Here is a 17,102-nt window from a genome sequence, read left to right as displayed (position 1 = left end):
CTCCAATTGAATACAGCACTTGGATTTCAGTGCTGTTGTTTCTATTAATGTGTGTCATTGATTGTAAGGTATTTTGAGGTATTCAGTGATTATGAAAAGGGCTATGTTAATATATGGAGTGTCTGTTCCCAATTCAATAATGGCCGCAGTGATCTGTCTGTGCATGCACAATCTCAGCTAGGCGGTCATGTCAGCATAACATTAAATTTTAAACTGGTTGTCAGATCCAGATCTAGAAAACAAAGTAACAATTGTAAGTAGTTTGTAAATTTATTAGTAGGTGAGGCCTCTAATAAAAAGGCTGACTAATTATCAAACAATGTTGCACTGCATCTGTATACAGGCCGGACTTTTAACTGTCCTCAGAGCAGCAAGTTGCAAAGAAATGTACATACTGATTATAATTGATGTGCTTTCCTGGATTTACAAAAGTTAATGCGATCACTTATTGCTGTCTGGTTGCTTATTTTCTGATTGAATTTTTTTTTAGCACAACAGAAATGTTAGTTTTTACTTGATTCAGGCTCTCCTTTCACAACTCTCCTTTCACAAATACAAACTGTATGTTCCACCTTACACTGGAATTGCTTATAAAAATACAGCCATAAATGTCTGACACTTTTCTCTCACTATAGATATCTGATTTGTTGAAGTCATTGGAAGGTAAGCTTGAGCTGAAATTATAATGACTGACTGATTAGCTCTGGCTTTTTTTTATGCTCCCTCTGAAGTAGGAATGAAAGTTCAGCTGTTCCAAATCTGACAACATAGAATCAAATGTTGTGGCTTCCAACTCCATTTTAATTTAGCCTCCTCCTGTTTTCCGTCCCTCTTCCTCACCTTTGAAGTTTTGCATTGCCTTCAACAGAGTTTGCTCCTAAACTATTTAATTGGAAAATATTTTTGATTTACTGATAATGGTTAATAGTTAGGAAAAAGAAACAGGGATGGTTTGGGGATAGGAAAAGAAACATTCGGTTGTGCATAACAGCACTTCTGGATACAGAAAAGAAGTGAAATGGTGCAGCTTATGGAGTTCCTGGGGTTCAGTGGTAGTGTCCCTAACTCTAACTCAGGAGGATCAGGTTCAAGTCCCACTTGCTCCAGAGCGGTGTAATAACATACCTGAGCAGGCTGATCAGCAAATATCAATTTAAGGTCGCTTGTGGTGCAGTGGTATTGTCCCTACCTCTAACCCAGGAAGCTCAGGTTCAAGTCTCACCTGACTGGAATAACATCTCTGAAGAGGTGAATCAGAAAATATTGCAATGCTATAGTTCAGAATATTGAGTACTAATGGGATTCTCTTTTAGATTGAAATTTCAAATCACCAATTGAAATATTAAAAATCCACCAAAATAATCGAGACTTCAGTTTTCTACATAATGCAAAATCTCATTTACAGTAAGACATGTTTAATATTTAATTTACTGGATCAGGATTAGTCAGACCTGAATCCACCAAGATCACACATTTGTGCTGGATATGTCCTGTCCTACTTGCTGCGTATAAACAAAAAGACCAAAATGTTACACTTTGTTGAAGAATTGCACAAGAATTAAATTATATTTTATTTGAAAAACCTACAAACTTCTGCTTATTTATAGTAATGGATATTCCACCATCCTCTTTATTCATGTTTTCCCTAATTTGCCAAATCTGCAATGTAATTGTCAATGGTTTTTAATTGTCTTACTTGTCTGGAGGGGGAAGGCTTGACCATTACATACATTGAAGATCTGGGCAATATGGGCTTCTTGATGTTGACACCACTGGTAAATGATGGGTAAATGAATAGGAAGGATTTCGAGGGATATAGGTCAAATGCTGGCAAATGGGACAAGAATAATTTAGGATATCTGATCAGCATGGATGAGTTGGACGGAAGGGTCTGTTTCTGTGCTGTACATCTCGATGTTTGGACTAAGTTTATAATTAGATGAGGAGTTAAGTGGCCCTGATGGAATCCAAGCTCAGTGCCAGTGAGCAGATTTTCCTGGGTATAACACTATTAAAGACACTTTCTAAATTGCTGATGATTGAGAGTACACTAATGGGGTGGTGATTCATCAGATTGGAGTTTTCCTGCTTTGAGTGGAGAGGACACTCCTGACAATTTTCCACATTGTTGATTAGATGCCAGTGTTGTAGCTAACAGTTTAGCTGTGACTTGGCTAGCTTGGAGCACAATTCTTCAGTACTGTTGTTGGATTATGTGCAATATTCAATGCCTTCAATATTGTGATACTCAGGACCTAAGGAAGATGCATCATTCACTCGACACTTTTGGCTGGAGATTAATGGCAATGCTTCAGAGTTGTTTGGTGTATCAACATGTAGGTATCTCCCACTATTGAGAAATAATTCTGGACTGTGTTAGATATTTAACTGTTTACCACCATTCATGATGGATGGGACAGGCTACGTGTCCTTGAGAGGGTGCCGGGAAGATTGGCCGGGATACCTATAGCGAAGAGGAAATTCAGTTTTAAGATCAAGTTGGAGAAGCTGGGGTTGATTTTCTTGGAGCAAAGCAAATTGAGGGGGAATTTGATAGAGAATAACCAAATTACTGACTAATTTAGAGAAAGTAGACAAAGAACAGCTTTTTTTCATTCACTGAAGGCACAAGGATTTATGGAAATGGATTTAGGATTTGGGCAAGAAATGCATGAACTGTTTTACTCAGCAGGTGGAATGACTTACAACTTGCTGTCTCAGAGAATGGTGGAAACAGACAATCAATAATTTTAAAATGAAAATTGGTGGGGACTTTGAAAAATCTTTTTCCAGAGATTGAACAGAGAACAGGATTGATTGGATTGTTTTATCAGGAGCCGGCATGGACTCAATGGGTCGAATAACTTCAATATCAGGGGCTACAGGAACAAGTCAGAGTTGGGAATTCTGCAGCGAGTAACTTACTTTCAGGCTCCTCAAAGTCTTTCTACCATTCACCAGGCATAAGCCAAGCTGGAATGATCTCCACTTGAGTGCAACACCTACACGTAAGATGCTAAACACCATCCAGGACAATGCAGTCCACTTGATCAGGACCTATTCATCATATTTAACAATCCCTCCCTCTGCCACAGTGTGCACTGTGTAATTATACAGAATGCCCTGCAGTAACTTGCCAAGACTTCAATGACAGCACCTTCCAAAGCTGTGATCTCTGCCATGTAGAAAGACATTTGAATAGATACAAATTCAAGTCACATACCATTCTGACTTGGAACCATATCTCTGTTCCCTCATCATCACTGGGTCAAAATCTTAGAATTTCATCTCTAAAAACACAAGTGCAATTAGGGATTGCCAATAAATGTTGGACATGACAGAAATGCCAACATCCCATGGATGTATCATTAGCAATTAACACTATAAGACTGAGATGTTAATCCATTTTACGGCCACTGCTAACACCATAATTCGGAATGTCCTAACTTTCTCAGAGCACACATGATGATAGCTTGTTATTCAATTTCCAATTTTTTGCAGTAAACGTGCATCTGTTTCTTAAATTAATGAGAGCTCCCAATTGATGTACCAACAGACATTGTAAATATGGTTATGTTTCATAAGGTCAGCTTTTTAAATGATTTTCCAATGTTGGGAAGTTTCATTCTATACTTGATGTCTTCATTATCATCTGAGTCAGAAAGAAAATTGGGTACACAAATATAAATAAAAGAACATTAATTGACATACCTTTGTAAATAATGTTTCTCTTCTCCAATGAAGAGATTTTTCTCAGAACCTCCTTTAAAATGGTTGATACGAGAAGAGCAGGGAAGTTTCTTTGGTTTTTAACAGAACCAGGGTTCCCCAGTCCTGGGATCAGTGAAGTTTGAGTGGCTCAGTTTGTGGCTTAAACATTACACACAGTGGTCTCTGAAATCACCCAGATATTTGAAGGTACTTTTTAAATACACTCTTTCTGGCTGTTCCTCACGCAGTCTTTTAAGTGCTTGGATCCCTTCACTGGGATGAACTAACAAAACAGAAACTTCGACTTTCCCTGGCCAAGATAATTTAAGTTTATATAGTAAGTTCCATTTTCATTGTCTATAACAGTTCCTGCTGAACCAGCTTTTAAAGCTGGGGTGTGGATCTGAGCTTGGAGATAGTCACCCCCATATCGCTTTGGGTAACCTTCAAAATCACTCATCTGCAGCATCACTTGTAACTGATCTCCCATACAAAGTCTTCGCAGAATTTAAAAGTACAAATTGACTGTGTGCTGGGTCGCTGCTTCTCCGAAAGGCACAGCAGAAGTGGGTGGTTTTAGCCATTCGATCATTTTCAGAAGGAACATTTCCTCTGATCTTTCTTCTGGAATGAAGCTGTGATTCTGGTAACCACATTGCACCAGCTTGTCTGTGGAACCAATGGAGATTCCTGGTTTCCACTTTGTGCCTCATGGTGTGATTAAAATTTGGAACTGGATATCTCCTCCATTTGGATTCAGATCCAGATCCAATAACCTGATGTTTATCACGCTATGAAGGGAAAAAAAGCATTTTCAATGAATATCTTTTCCATTGCTGTGTCACACATGTTAATTCCCAGCAAAACACCCTCCTTCAGTCATAGGTTCATCGAGATGTACAGCATTGATACAGACCCTTTGGCCCAACTAGTCTATCTACACCTGATATCGTAAATTAATTTTATCCCAATTGCCAGCGCTTGGCCCATATTCCTCTAAACCCCTCCTGTTCATAGACCCATCCAGATTCATTTTAAATGTTGTCATGTAAATCCTATCCCTAAAAAATCTTCTCAAATAATTTCCAGACCGCTGATGTAAGGCTCAGCGGCCAATAATTTCCTGGATTATCCCTGCTGCATTTATAGAGATGAACAGCACTGAATAATTCTGTTCACATCACAAGATTCTTCAGAATTGTGGCATCGTAATTAGGGGGTTATATACTTTAATGAAACAGTGAGCACTGAGTAAGTTATATATCCAAACTGCAGCTCACAGCAAGAGAGAAAACAAGTCATTAGAAAGTCTGTCTAATGACTTCTGAACAGAACAATTAGTCGGGGGCATTTCCAGTTTAAGCAGAGTTAGTCTCAGCATCTCAGCACCTGAAAGTTGGCTCAGTGGTTAGAACTGCAGCCTCGCAGCTGCCCAGAGACGGGGTTCAATTCCACCCTCAGGCAACTGTCTTATGGAGATTGTACATTCCTCCCGTGTCGATGTGGGTTTCCTCCCATAGTCCAAAGATGTGCATGTAGATGGACTGTCCATGCTAAATGGCCCGTCCATGCTAAATGGCCCATAGGGTCTAGGGATGTGCAGGTTAGGTGGACTGTCCATGGGAAATGGCCCATAGTGTCTAGGGATGTGCAGGTTAGGTGGACTGTCCATGCTAAATAGCCCATAGTGTCTAGGTATGTGCAGATTAGGTGAACTGTCCATGCTAAATGGCCCATAGGGTCTAGGGATGTGCAGGTTAGGTGGACTGTCCATGCTAAATAGCCCATAGGGTCTAGGGATGTGCAGGTTAAGTGAATTAGCCATGGGAAATGCAGGGTTACAGGGACAGTATAGGGGTTTAGGTCTGGGTGGGATGCTCTTCAGAGAGTCAGTGTGGACTTGATGGGCTGAATCGCCTGCTTTCACTTTGCAGGGATCCCATGAAATAAGCAGGGTAGCTAAAAATTATATCTGCAAAGTTGATCAGGATAGTTCCTTCAGGGAACACTAATAAATTATATTTTTCAAAATATATACAGATTTCTTAAGGCATTGAAATAAAAAAAAGACAGATGACAGAAAGCTGAAGAACAGTCCTTTTGGACTCAAATGCTAACTCAGTTTCTCTCTCCAGACCAGATACTACAATGACCTTGTGCTGAGTTTCTCCAGCACTTTGTTTTAAATTCTTATTGTATTCCTGGGAACAGCATAATGTCACCTCAGCTGAGAAACTGTTTCCTTTCTCTCTCTCTGAGAAACACACAACACGTAAACAGTCCCTCGAAATGTTGAGGTCTCTGGACTTCAGGTGAGTTGGTGCTCTGCATGATGTAGATGTACGACTCTGCATGATGTAGATACACTGAAGCCATGCTGTGTATGGTGTATGAGGTTAATGCTGTATGAGGTCAGGCGAATGTGCCGCGGCGAATCGTCACCAACCCTAGTAGACATACTGGTGTGCTTTGAAATGCGATAAGGTTAGGGTTAGGAGAAAGTGAAGACTGCAGATGCTGGAGAGTCAGAGTTGAAAAGGGCGGCACTAGAAAAGTACAGCAGGTCAGGCAGCATCCGAGGAGCAGGAGAGTCAACATTTCGGGTATAAGCTCTTCATCAGGAATATGAAGGACTTATGCCCGAAACATCAATCCTCCTGCTCCTGGGTTGCTGCCTGACCTGCTCTGCTTTTTCGACGTGGATTAGGGTTGGGGTACAAATATTTGGGCTGCAAATGCTGGTCACAACAATTTCCACCTTATGGTTTATCTGGAAAATTGCACAGACATCTCATTGAAGCAGAAGTTATTGCTGGCCACAACAAACACAGTATTTATGTGACCTGCAAGGGTACTGTAGGATGGAGAACTGGATCCCTCTCCACATGTACTGTAAGCATTATGATGTACATTACTGTATGGAATGATAACTTTCATGGTTGGTATGGGGATGAAATGGAAGGGATGAAGAATGCATTGAGCCCTCCCAATATAGAACTATGTGTTTGTCACTTAGTCAGTACAGCTCCTCTACCAAGTAAGTATCTATCACAAAGAGCCATGATAATACTGTCCAAAAGTCCTCTGTTTAGGATATGCCAGCACAGGGTATGTTCACTTCCTTTACTTCTCAACACAGTTAAATGCTCACAAGAATGATGGATCCAGCCACACACTACCTTGCAGAGGGAGGCAGAGCAGAGCACCAGCAAGCTCAGGAGCAGCAACAAGATGCTATGGAGGCTTAAAGACTCCGGCACAGGACAAGGTCACAACAAGGATGCGTCAGGAGCACATTATGGCGAGGTGGTGATGTCGTGCTAAGGTGTATCTAGTAATCCAGTACACCAAGCTAATGTTCTGAAGACATGGAATCAAATCCCACTGTGGCAGATGGTGAAAATAAAAATCTGGAATGAAAAGCTAGTGAAGTGGGTGTCGGCACAGGGTAGCATTACACTTGGCACATGGACACACAAGATGGTCCCTGAGCCATAATTGGGCCGCTTGACACACAAGATGGCTGCTAGACCACGATATGGAGAGAGACAGCAGAACAAACACAGATACTGCCTGGGGCCACCAGAATGCCAGCACAATGCACTCACAACCCAGTTGATTAGTTTAAGCTGGATGGGGGAGAGAATATACATGAGTAGCATATATTAACCACCGAAGTCTCTGGGTCCAGCGAACACCTTTGACAGAAATGCTAACTGTTTGATATGGACTCAATACAAAGTGCTAAAAGCCAGGGCTGCAGTAATCGTCCTTCTCAGGAAGAGCGATTAACACCCATTACCACAACATTGGACTTCCGCACAGACATTAAAACTGACAATGTCTGCGCTGAAACTGACAACGCTCACCCTGAAATTAACAAAGGCTGTGCTGGAACTGACAATTACTGCATCGAAACTATCAACGATTCTGCAATTTTTGCAGCAAACAAACTATGTTACAGAGACAATAACCTCATCACTGACCTTTTGTATCATAAAATGTATCAAAATATCTTGACTTGTGCTCTGGGTGGAGAAAAGACTCACAGCTGACCACTGTGCAGCTGGTTTCCTCTCTCCCCAGAGCTCCTGTATTTCCTTGTACAATAAATTCTGTCATTGAACCCCGACTCTGACTCCAAGGCTGGTAATTTACCCACCACACTAGTAACCACAGTTGATTGTTGTAAAAGCCCAATGGTTCCCTCTCCAAGGGAAGGAAATCTGCCTGACGTACTTGATCTGGCCTACTTTAGATCCACAGCATCAGGATGGATGCTTAATTGCCTTCTGGGTAATTCTGGGTGGACACTAAATGCTGACCTAGCCAACAACACCCACATCCCATGAACAAAGTTTTTAAAAATCCAGTTTTATTAACTGAATTTAATGTTGCTGGTTGCTATGGAGACAAATCAACCAAATCTCTTTAATTCAATCACAGAATGGGGGTGCTGATGCAAGGTCCACAACAATCCATCTTCCTGACCTGATGCAGTTGACGGGTGGCACAGTGTTAATGTCACTGGGCCAATATCTAGAGGCCTATCTCTTGGCTCCGTCAAGATGTGAGAAGAAGCTGTTAAGATATGTCAAAAAACCTGATGAGAGTTGTCAAGAGTTGTCAAAGCATGTTCTGTTCACAGCTGTCAAAGTGTGTTTCTTGATCAATAAGAGTGCTTTTTTTAAATAAACTATAGTCTGCAATGTTGCACTTTTCTCCCATGTGCTTCAGGAACAATGGGAAGGAGAGTTGGCATGGGAAGTTAAGTAGGAAAGTGTGGAAATATGGTTTGCCACCACCTGGTATGAAGGGCCAGAGGGGAATATGTTGGCAGAGGGAACATGAGGTGCCCTGGGAATGGGTTGGGGCAGATGCTGGTATAGAGGGAATGTGGCAGGGTTGGAGGGGTGGGGGGGGGGCAAAGAGATTGATGGAAGGGCATAGCATGTCATAGAATGCATAAGGAGCAATGTACGATATGTAGAGAGCATGAATGGGACTCGGGACGTCTGTGGGGATGGGAGGGAGTGAAGAGCAAGGGCTGGGGGGTTACTTTATGTTTAATTATTTTCTTGTAACGTTTGAACAAAGTGCTGGAGACAAGCACATTTTGGAACATAGAAGTCTCCTCCTTTTTTCCTCAGGTCATCTGTTCCAACTGTCAAAAACTCTCTTCTCGGCCTGGTCCTGATTTTGCAACTTACACATGACCGACATTGTTATGGACCAGGCCAGACCTCTCAGAACATTTCAAGAAAGTAGCCCAGAGCCTAACTTTTCTAGTTGTTTTCAGGAGGTGTAAAGTGGATACTCTAGGTGAGAGTCAACTGCTCAAACCACTTCGTTTTAAACAAAACAGATTTATTTACAAGATTACTGAATGAAACACAAAGAACAGCGAACAGAATAATGAGAGGGAGAGAGAGAGAGAGAGAGAGAGAGAGAAAACCCAGCCTGGGCCTAGCTTTTCCATGTTACTGCTAAAAAAAAACACCAAACCAGAGAAAAGCTGAGCTGGGAGAGCTGACCACACCTCTTTCATTGTACATGTCTTGTTTTAAAACTTGAAAGCCTTCTGCCTGAGGCAGTATCAGTTAGCTATTATCCAATTGGCCCTTCAACCTCCAGATCTTTTGGAGTCTGTCATTTACAACTTTTCTGAAAAAAAAGGATTGCATAACCTCGTTAAAGGAGCAGCTTCGTGACACCTCCCCCCTTACAAAAAAATGAACCATCAATGTCCAAAGATAGCTTCATTTTAAAACCCCTTTTAAATTTTGTTAATACTCTAAAAGACACAAATAAATTGCATTGACTGCAAACACGTAAACATACACAACTACATTCCATTTCAGTCTGTTGTACTCCTGCCCCCGAACGCCTCCATTTGTCATTTGAGTCTTGACAATGTGTCCTGCCACATGCACGATTTTCAAACTGAATAAATGGAGCTTGGTGTTACAGCCAAACAATCTGGCATTTTTGTCTTTAAATTTCTCCACAAGCTTCAATGGTTTATCATCAGTATATATGATTATTAGCAATAAGGTCTCTGAGACAAACACTGAAATGTTGTAATGCCAACACCAAGCTTTAGGACTTCTTCTCAACCATCGAATATTTCTGCTGATCAATGTCCAACTACCTGGAGAAATAAACGCTAAGTCTTTCTTTCTTCTTGTTATCTTATTGCAATAGCACAGCACTGACACCCACATCACTTACATCGATAGCCACCTTGAATGACTTTGTGTAATTCGGTGTGGCTAATACTGGGGCAATGATTAATACACCTTACAGGCTGTCAAATGTCTTTGGACAGTCTGCTATCCACTGAAACTTCTTGCCTTTATTTATCAATCAGTAAGTCGAGCAGCTACACTGCTAAAATTTGGTACAAATTGTCAAGAAAATCCATTCCATCCCAGGAACTACAGCATGGGAAACTCCCCAGTTACCTTGGTTTTTGCATCCCCGGGGCCATTTGTCCATGTCGAATAACATGGCCCAGCAAGGTGACTTGGCCTTTGGCAAATTCACTTTTAGCTAGGTTTATCACCAAACCTGTCTTCCAAAGTCGATTAAACAAGTCTGACAAATGTTGTAAATGTTCCTTCCATATGTGACTACAAAATCACCAGGTCATCAATATAAACTACACAGTTGGGTAATCCAGAAATGGCCTTATTGGTGAGTCTCTGAAAAGTGGCTGGCACATTTTTCATACCAAATGGCATGACTTTAAACTGATATAGTCCATTTGGCATTACGAAAGTCAAAATTGCTTTTGCTCTTTCTGACAAAGGTATCTGCCAGTATCCTCTGGACAAGTCCAACTTAGAAATATAAGTTGCTTGTCCCACAGTCACAACACAGTCTCCCAAGTGTGGAATCGGATATGCATCAGTCTTTGTAATTGCATTGACTTTGCGATGATCCACACACAAACGTTGGATATCACTTGGTTTTGGCACCATTACTATAGGTGTGCTCCAGTCACTGTAACTCACTTCGATTATGTCATCTTGGAGCACGCGTTCAATGTCCTTTGGAACTTGTGCCAAATTTAGTGGTTATGCCTATAAGCATATTGCTTAGTCGGATCAGCATCTCCTATATCTAGATCATGCATAATTAGGTTAGTACTTCCCAGCTTATTTCCACTTATCTCTCCATGTGATAGTAATAACTCTTTCAGGTCATTTCGATTTTCTGTGGGAAGGTAACTCAATAGTTTATCCCAAATTTTCCTCATTTTCCAATTTAATTTGAGGACTCTCCAGTTCAGAATCCTCTGAACTTGGTTCCAACACAGACGGAAGAATCAGTAACACATTCTTCTTTTGGTTTCTTTCCCTGTCAAAATACCTGTTGAGCACATTCACATGTCACACTCTGAGATTTCTTTCTGTCTGGAGTACCTATCAAATAGTTCATCTCACTCAATTTCCTTTCAAATTGATAAGGTCCACTAAACCTTGCTTTTAAAGGTTCACCTATCACTGGAAGTAACACTAATACCTTATCCCCGATGGCAAAATTTTTAATTTCTTGTCTGCTTCCTGTTTCATTGTATGCTATGATACTTTTACATGCTGTCTGGCCAACTCCCCAGCATTATTTAATCATTCCTTAAAAATTTGACACTTTTTAAATATGGTCTCTGAACTCTGACTAACCAATTTCTCCTAAGTCATTTTTAATGGTCCTCTCACTTCATGCCCGAAAACAATTTCAAATGGACTGAATTCGGTTGTTTTGTTTGGTGCACCTCTGATTACAAAAAGCACAAATGGAATTCTCTTATCCCAATCATCTGGATAGTCTTGACTACAAGCCCTCAACATGGTCTTTAATGTCTGATGCCACCTTTCTAGCACTTCCTGTGATTCTGGATGGTACGGAGTAGATTTGAAGCTGTCCATAACTTCCTGGAATAATTTTGATGAGAAATTTGACCCTTGATCGGATTGTATCTCTGTCAGTAGGCCGTATCTAGTGTACAATTTGAGTAATTTCTCTAGCAATTTTTGGAAGCTCTGGAAATAGATAAGAGCCCTTGGCCAGATGGGATTTATCCTCAGATTCTCTGGGAAGCCAGGGAGGAGATTGTAAAGCCTTTGGCTTTGATATTTATGTCATCAGGAATAGTGCCAGAAGACTGGAGGATAACAAATGTTGTTCCCTTGTTTAAGATGGGGAGTCAGAACAGAACACTCCTGGCAATTATAGGCCAGTGAGCTTTCCTTTGGTTGTGGGTAAGGTGTTGGAAAAGGTTAAGAAATAGGATTTATAATCATCTGGAAAGGAAAAATTTTATTTGGGAGAGTCAGCACGGTTTTGTGAAGGGTATGTTATGCCTAACTACCCTCATTGTGTTCTTCGAGAAGGCGACCAGACAGGTGGATGAAGGTGAAGCATTTGGTGTGATGTATATGGACTTCAGTAAGGTGTTTGATAAGGTTCCACATGGTAGGCTATTGCACAAAATACAGAGTTTCGGGATTGAAGGTGATTTACTGGTTTGGATCAGAAATTGGTTAGCTGAAAGAAGACAGAGGGTGATGGTTGATGGGAAATGTTTATCTTGGCTCTCAGTTACCAGTGGTGTGCCACAAGGATCTGTTTTGAGCCATTGCTGTTTGTCATTTTTATAAATGATCTGGTTGTGGGCAGATTAAATTTGCAGATGACACCAAGGATAGTGCTGAAGGATGTTGTGGGTTACAGAGAGGCATAGCTGGAATGAGAAGTGGCAAATCGAGTTTAATGCGAAAAAGTGTGAGGTAGTTCACTTCAGAAGAAGTAACAGGAATGCAGAGTACTGGGCTAATGGTAAAATCCTTGGCACTGTAGATGAACAGAGAGATCTCAGTGTCTGGGTGCATAAATCACTGAAAGTTGCCACCTATGTTGATCGGGTTGTTAAGAAGATGTATGGCGTGTTGGCGTTTATTGGTAGGGGGATTGGGTTTTGGAGCCACAAGGTCATGCTTCAGCTGTACAAGACAGTGGTAAGGCCACACCTGGAATACAGTTCTGGTCACCACATTATAGGAAGGATGTGGAAGCTTTGGAAAGCATTCAGAGGAGATTTACTAGGATGTTGCCTGGTATGGAAGGAAGGTCTTAGGAAAGGCTGAGGGAACTGAGGCTGTTTTTGCTGGAGAAAAGAAGGTTGAGAGGTGACTTAAATCGAGACATATAAGATAATCAGAGGGTTAGATTAGTGTGGACAGTGTGAGCCTTTTTCCTCGGATGGTGAAGGCTAACACAAGGGGACATATTTTTAAATTGAGGGGTGATAGATTTAGGATAGGTATCAGGGGTAATTTCTTTACTCAGAATAGTAGGGGTATGGAACGGCCTGCCTGCAGCAGTAGTAGACTCGCTGACGTTAAGGGCATTTAAATGGGCATTGGACATACATATGAATAATAATGGAACAGTGTAGATTAGATGGGCATCAGATTAATTTCACAGGTCAGCGCAACATCGAAGGCCGAAGGTCGTGTACTGCATTGTAATGTTCTATGTTCTAATCCTTTTAGCTGTGATATTGCATAATGGGATGGCATCTGGAAATCCAGGTGACAGATCTATTAATGTTAACAAATACTGATTCCCACTTTTTGTTTGAGGTAGAGTACCTATGCAATCAAGTAAGACACTTGTAAAAGGTTCCTCAAATGCAGGAATAGGTATTTCAGGAGAAGGATAGAAAAGTAAGTAAATATTGAACTCTGGATCTCAGACCTCATTGGATGCCCTGCCCATGAGCCCAAAGATTTGCAACTCGAGAATCAGACAATATGACTTGGAAACTCAATGAACACAATTCATTTATAGCCATTCCTCCTCATGAGTGAGAGTTACATTGCTGAGAACCCCCACGAATGATGAAATTTGCAAGTGCGGAGCCCATTAAAAAAAGGTTAAAATGGGTTAAAAATCATGAATGTGTGAGTTCTGCCCGCGGATGTTGAATTTTGTTGTTACTCACTTTTTCCCACAAATAGGAGAATTTGCAAGGAGTTATCTAGCAGATACAGAGGATTTAGTGTACTTTCAAAATGTTGATTACTCCATTCTACATACCTTGAGAAAATATAAATTCATAATCAGCAGCAACAGAGCTATCAACATTAGCATTGTCAAATGGCACTGACGCGCTGAGAAAGGAAAAATGGTATTTTTTGTGTCTTGTTCATCCATAAGTGAAAGGTCAATGTGTACTCGTACTGTGTAAACCTGCAGCAAAGAAAACCTTAATTTAATATAAACATCTGTCATTGGGAAATATTGAGTCTATTATAAAGGAGGAATATGACAGAACATTTAGAAGTACATCATATAATCAAGCAGAGTCAGCATGGCCTCATGAAGGGGAAAGTATGCCTGATTAATTTATTAGATTTCTTTGAGGAGGTACTAAGCAGGCAAGATAAAGGGGAATCAGCAAATGTATTATATTTTCTACTTGTCACTTATCACTGCATAACTTATCTTCTTTACTTATTTTCTCTCTCCTTCGTCATTCGGGGAGCTCTGGAATTGTTTATAATACATTTCTCACTTGAGGGGATATATCTGAACTGAACCCAAACCATTTCCTCTTTGAAGCAATCCCCATGTTCAGTTACAATTGTTCACACCAATTTCTCATTCCAGTCAAGCCTGCCCAGCTCTGACCTCACTATATTGAAGGCCACTCTCTGCCAATTGAATCTTCTTACCATGGATCCATGCTTGTTATTCTCCGTCACCAGGTGGAACCTGATGATTCGATGTTCACTGTCTCCTAAATGTTCCCGAACTAACACACCATTTGGCTCACCGGATTTCCTAGAAACAGGTCCAACAGTGCATTCTTTGTTGTGGCAATGGATACATACTTTAAACTAAAATACTAAAATACTACCAAAGATTTAAACATTATCTTTTTATTCCTTCCTCTTAAATTATTCAAAATGGTTCCAGATTGTGGCAAAATTGAAAAGAACTTCTCAGTGTACTTTATTGTTCTTCTCACTGTATGATACATGTGACAATAAATAATCCATTCATTCACAAACTCTCTTGAAGACAATCTAGGAGCACTTGCTCTTTATTGTTCCCTACAGTACCAGTCTATATTTGACTAACTATATACTCATTAATGCTGGCCTCTCTCTGTAATTCCCCAGCAGATTTATTCCTCTGCATCTTTTCCACTAATTTATGGTCTATAGACTACATCTAGCAATGTAATAATACCGGTTACTTCCATAGCCAAATTGATTTTTCTTTGAATTCTCTGAGACAGCATTTCTTTCCACCATACAATGCACTGTCAGAGGAAACCTCTAAGGATTATTCATTGAAATGGAAACACTATTTTCAGTTGTATTGGTTAATTTTCTGAAGCATACAGGCAAACTTTTCTAAATTTGAGAAACCAGCCTGAGCTGACCTACATTCAATTTGAAAGGGTGCAGCAAAGTAATTTCATAAGGCCAATATGAATATTAGGAAAAAAATACCATGTTTAAAGCTCCCTGAGAAATTGCTCTCTTGGAAGAATTCAAAAATCCACTCCTATTTATAGTAAGAACCCATATTGACAACCAAAAGATTGGAACTACGAATCAGGCAGCAGAAATGACTGGCAATTATCTGATCTATACAACAAAAATTAAAATTGCTGTAAATGCTCAGCAGGTCTAGCAGCAGCTGTGGAGAGAAATCAGAGTTAACATTTCAGGTTCAATGTTCTGAGGATGGGAGCCAAAACATTTATTCTGATTTCTCTCCACAGATGCTGCCAGATTTGCTGAGCTTTTCCAGCAATTTCTACTTTTGTCACAATAACTAGACTGGTATTGTAGTGAAAATCGGGACCAGAAGAGCTCTTTGATGGCTGCTGTCAATCTTAGAATTATGGACTAAGTGACTTAAGTTTCACAATTAAAGCTGAGTTAGAAACCTTGGACTTTATACTGTAACTAATCATTCTGATGAGCACTACTGTAACTCATCTTCCAAAGAAAACAAGGCCTAAACCCAGTTTAGTAAGTTTGCTGAGAAATTGGTCAATTTGTGGAAACAAATACAGAAGCACAATGTTATTGTCTCGTATTTTATGTTTTTTTAAAAATTTCAGGTAACCGGTATCTTACATAATTCACAAACATCCTTGAATTGATATTTTCAATTATATTGTGCTGGAATTTTTATTTAAAACCACAAATAAATGTCAAATTATAACATTTCTGCTTGGCCTGTTCCTCTTCTCCAGTCTTTGAATTCATGTACATTTGAATATATGGTCTGAACCCAGAAGATATTCTTTGGTATGTGGCAATAGTTCATTTGTTGTCAGTCAAGTTCTAGATTTAACTGTACACACATCCCTGTAAAACCTACTAAAGGCAGAAGAAGGATAAAGACAAACATAATTTTGTGAAGGATGTGTGAATGACAAGAAAACTGAAGCTTGAAATAAGAAGAAAAAAAGATTAGATGTTAGCGTCCAGTATGTCTCAGAAACCTGGACAATGAATAGGAATCTGTGCAATAAAACATAGATCATTGAAATGTGGTTGGTGAAATACGTGCTTAAAACTACACATGTGAACCATAAGATAAATGAGGGGGTGGGTGAAATGATAAGAGAAAAAAGTACTCTGGAAAGTGGCATCCAGGAAAGAAAATGTCAGGATTCTGGCCGATCGATCGAAGTTGTAAAGCTACAAAAAAAATCATTTCCACATGGTAGAGTGGGCAGCAGAAAGTGGGAAGGAGCTTGGTAGATAATGGAGACGACAGAGCAGTTTCAGATGAGAGACGATGGTTTGTGAGGATAACACAATGCAGACAAGCCGGACATATTGTGATAAAAGATTTCCCAGTGGAAGGTGCAACAAACAGAACAGCGATAGTAAAATATATCTCCACAGAAATTGTACCATCTTCCTTTCACTAACCTACAAAGGGATCCCAGCAACTGTTAATGTTTGAAAACACCTGTTTTAAACTTGAAAGGGTTCAAAAAAGGATGTTGCCAGGGCTGGAGGATTTGAGCTATAGGGCAAGGTTGAATAGGCTAGGACTGTTTTCCCTGGAGCATCGGAGGCTGAGGGGTGACCTTATAGATGTTTATAAAATCACAAGGGGCAGAGATCGGATAAATAGGCAAGGTCTTTTCCCTGGAGTGGGGGAGTCCAGAACTAGAGGGCATAGGTTTCGGGTGAGAGGGGAAAGATATAAAAGAGAACTAAGGGGCAACTTTTTCATGCAGAGGGTGGTACGTATATGAAATGAGCTGCCAGAGGATGTGGTGGAGGCTGGTACAATTGCAACATTTAAGAGGCATTTGGATGGGTATATGAATAGGAAGGGTTTGG

The sequence above is a fragment of the Chiloscyllium plagiosum genome, chromosome 12 (assembly GCF_004010195.1).
Source record: "Chiloscyllium plagiosum isolate BGI_BamShark_2017 chromosome 12, ASM401019v2, whole genome shotgun sequence".
Lineage (NCBI taxonomy): Eukaryota > Metazoa > Chordata > Chondrichthyes > Orectolobiformes > Hemiscylliidae > Chiloscyllium > Chiloscyllium plagiosum.
Note: the sequence above shows the minus strand (reverse complement) of the source record.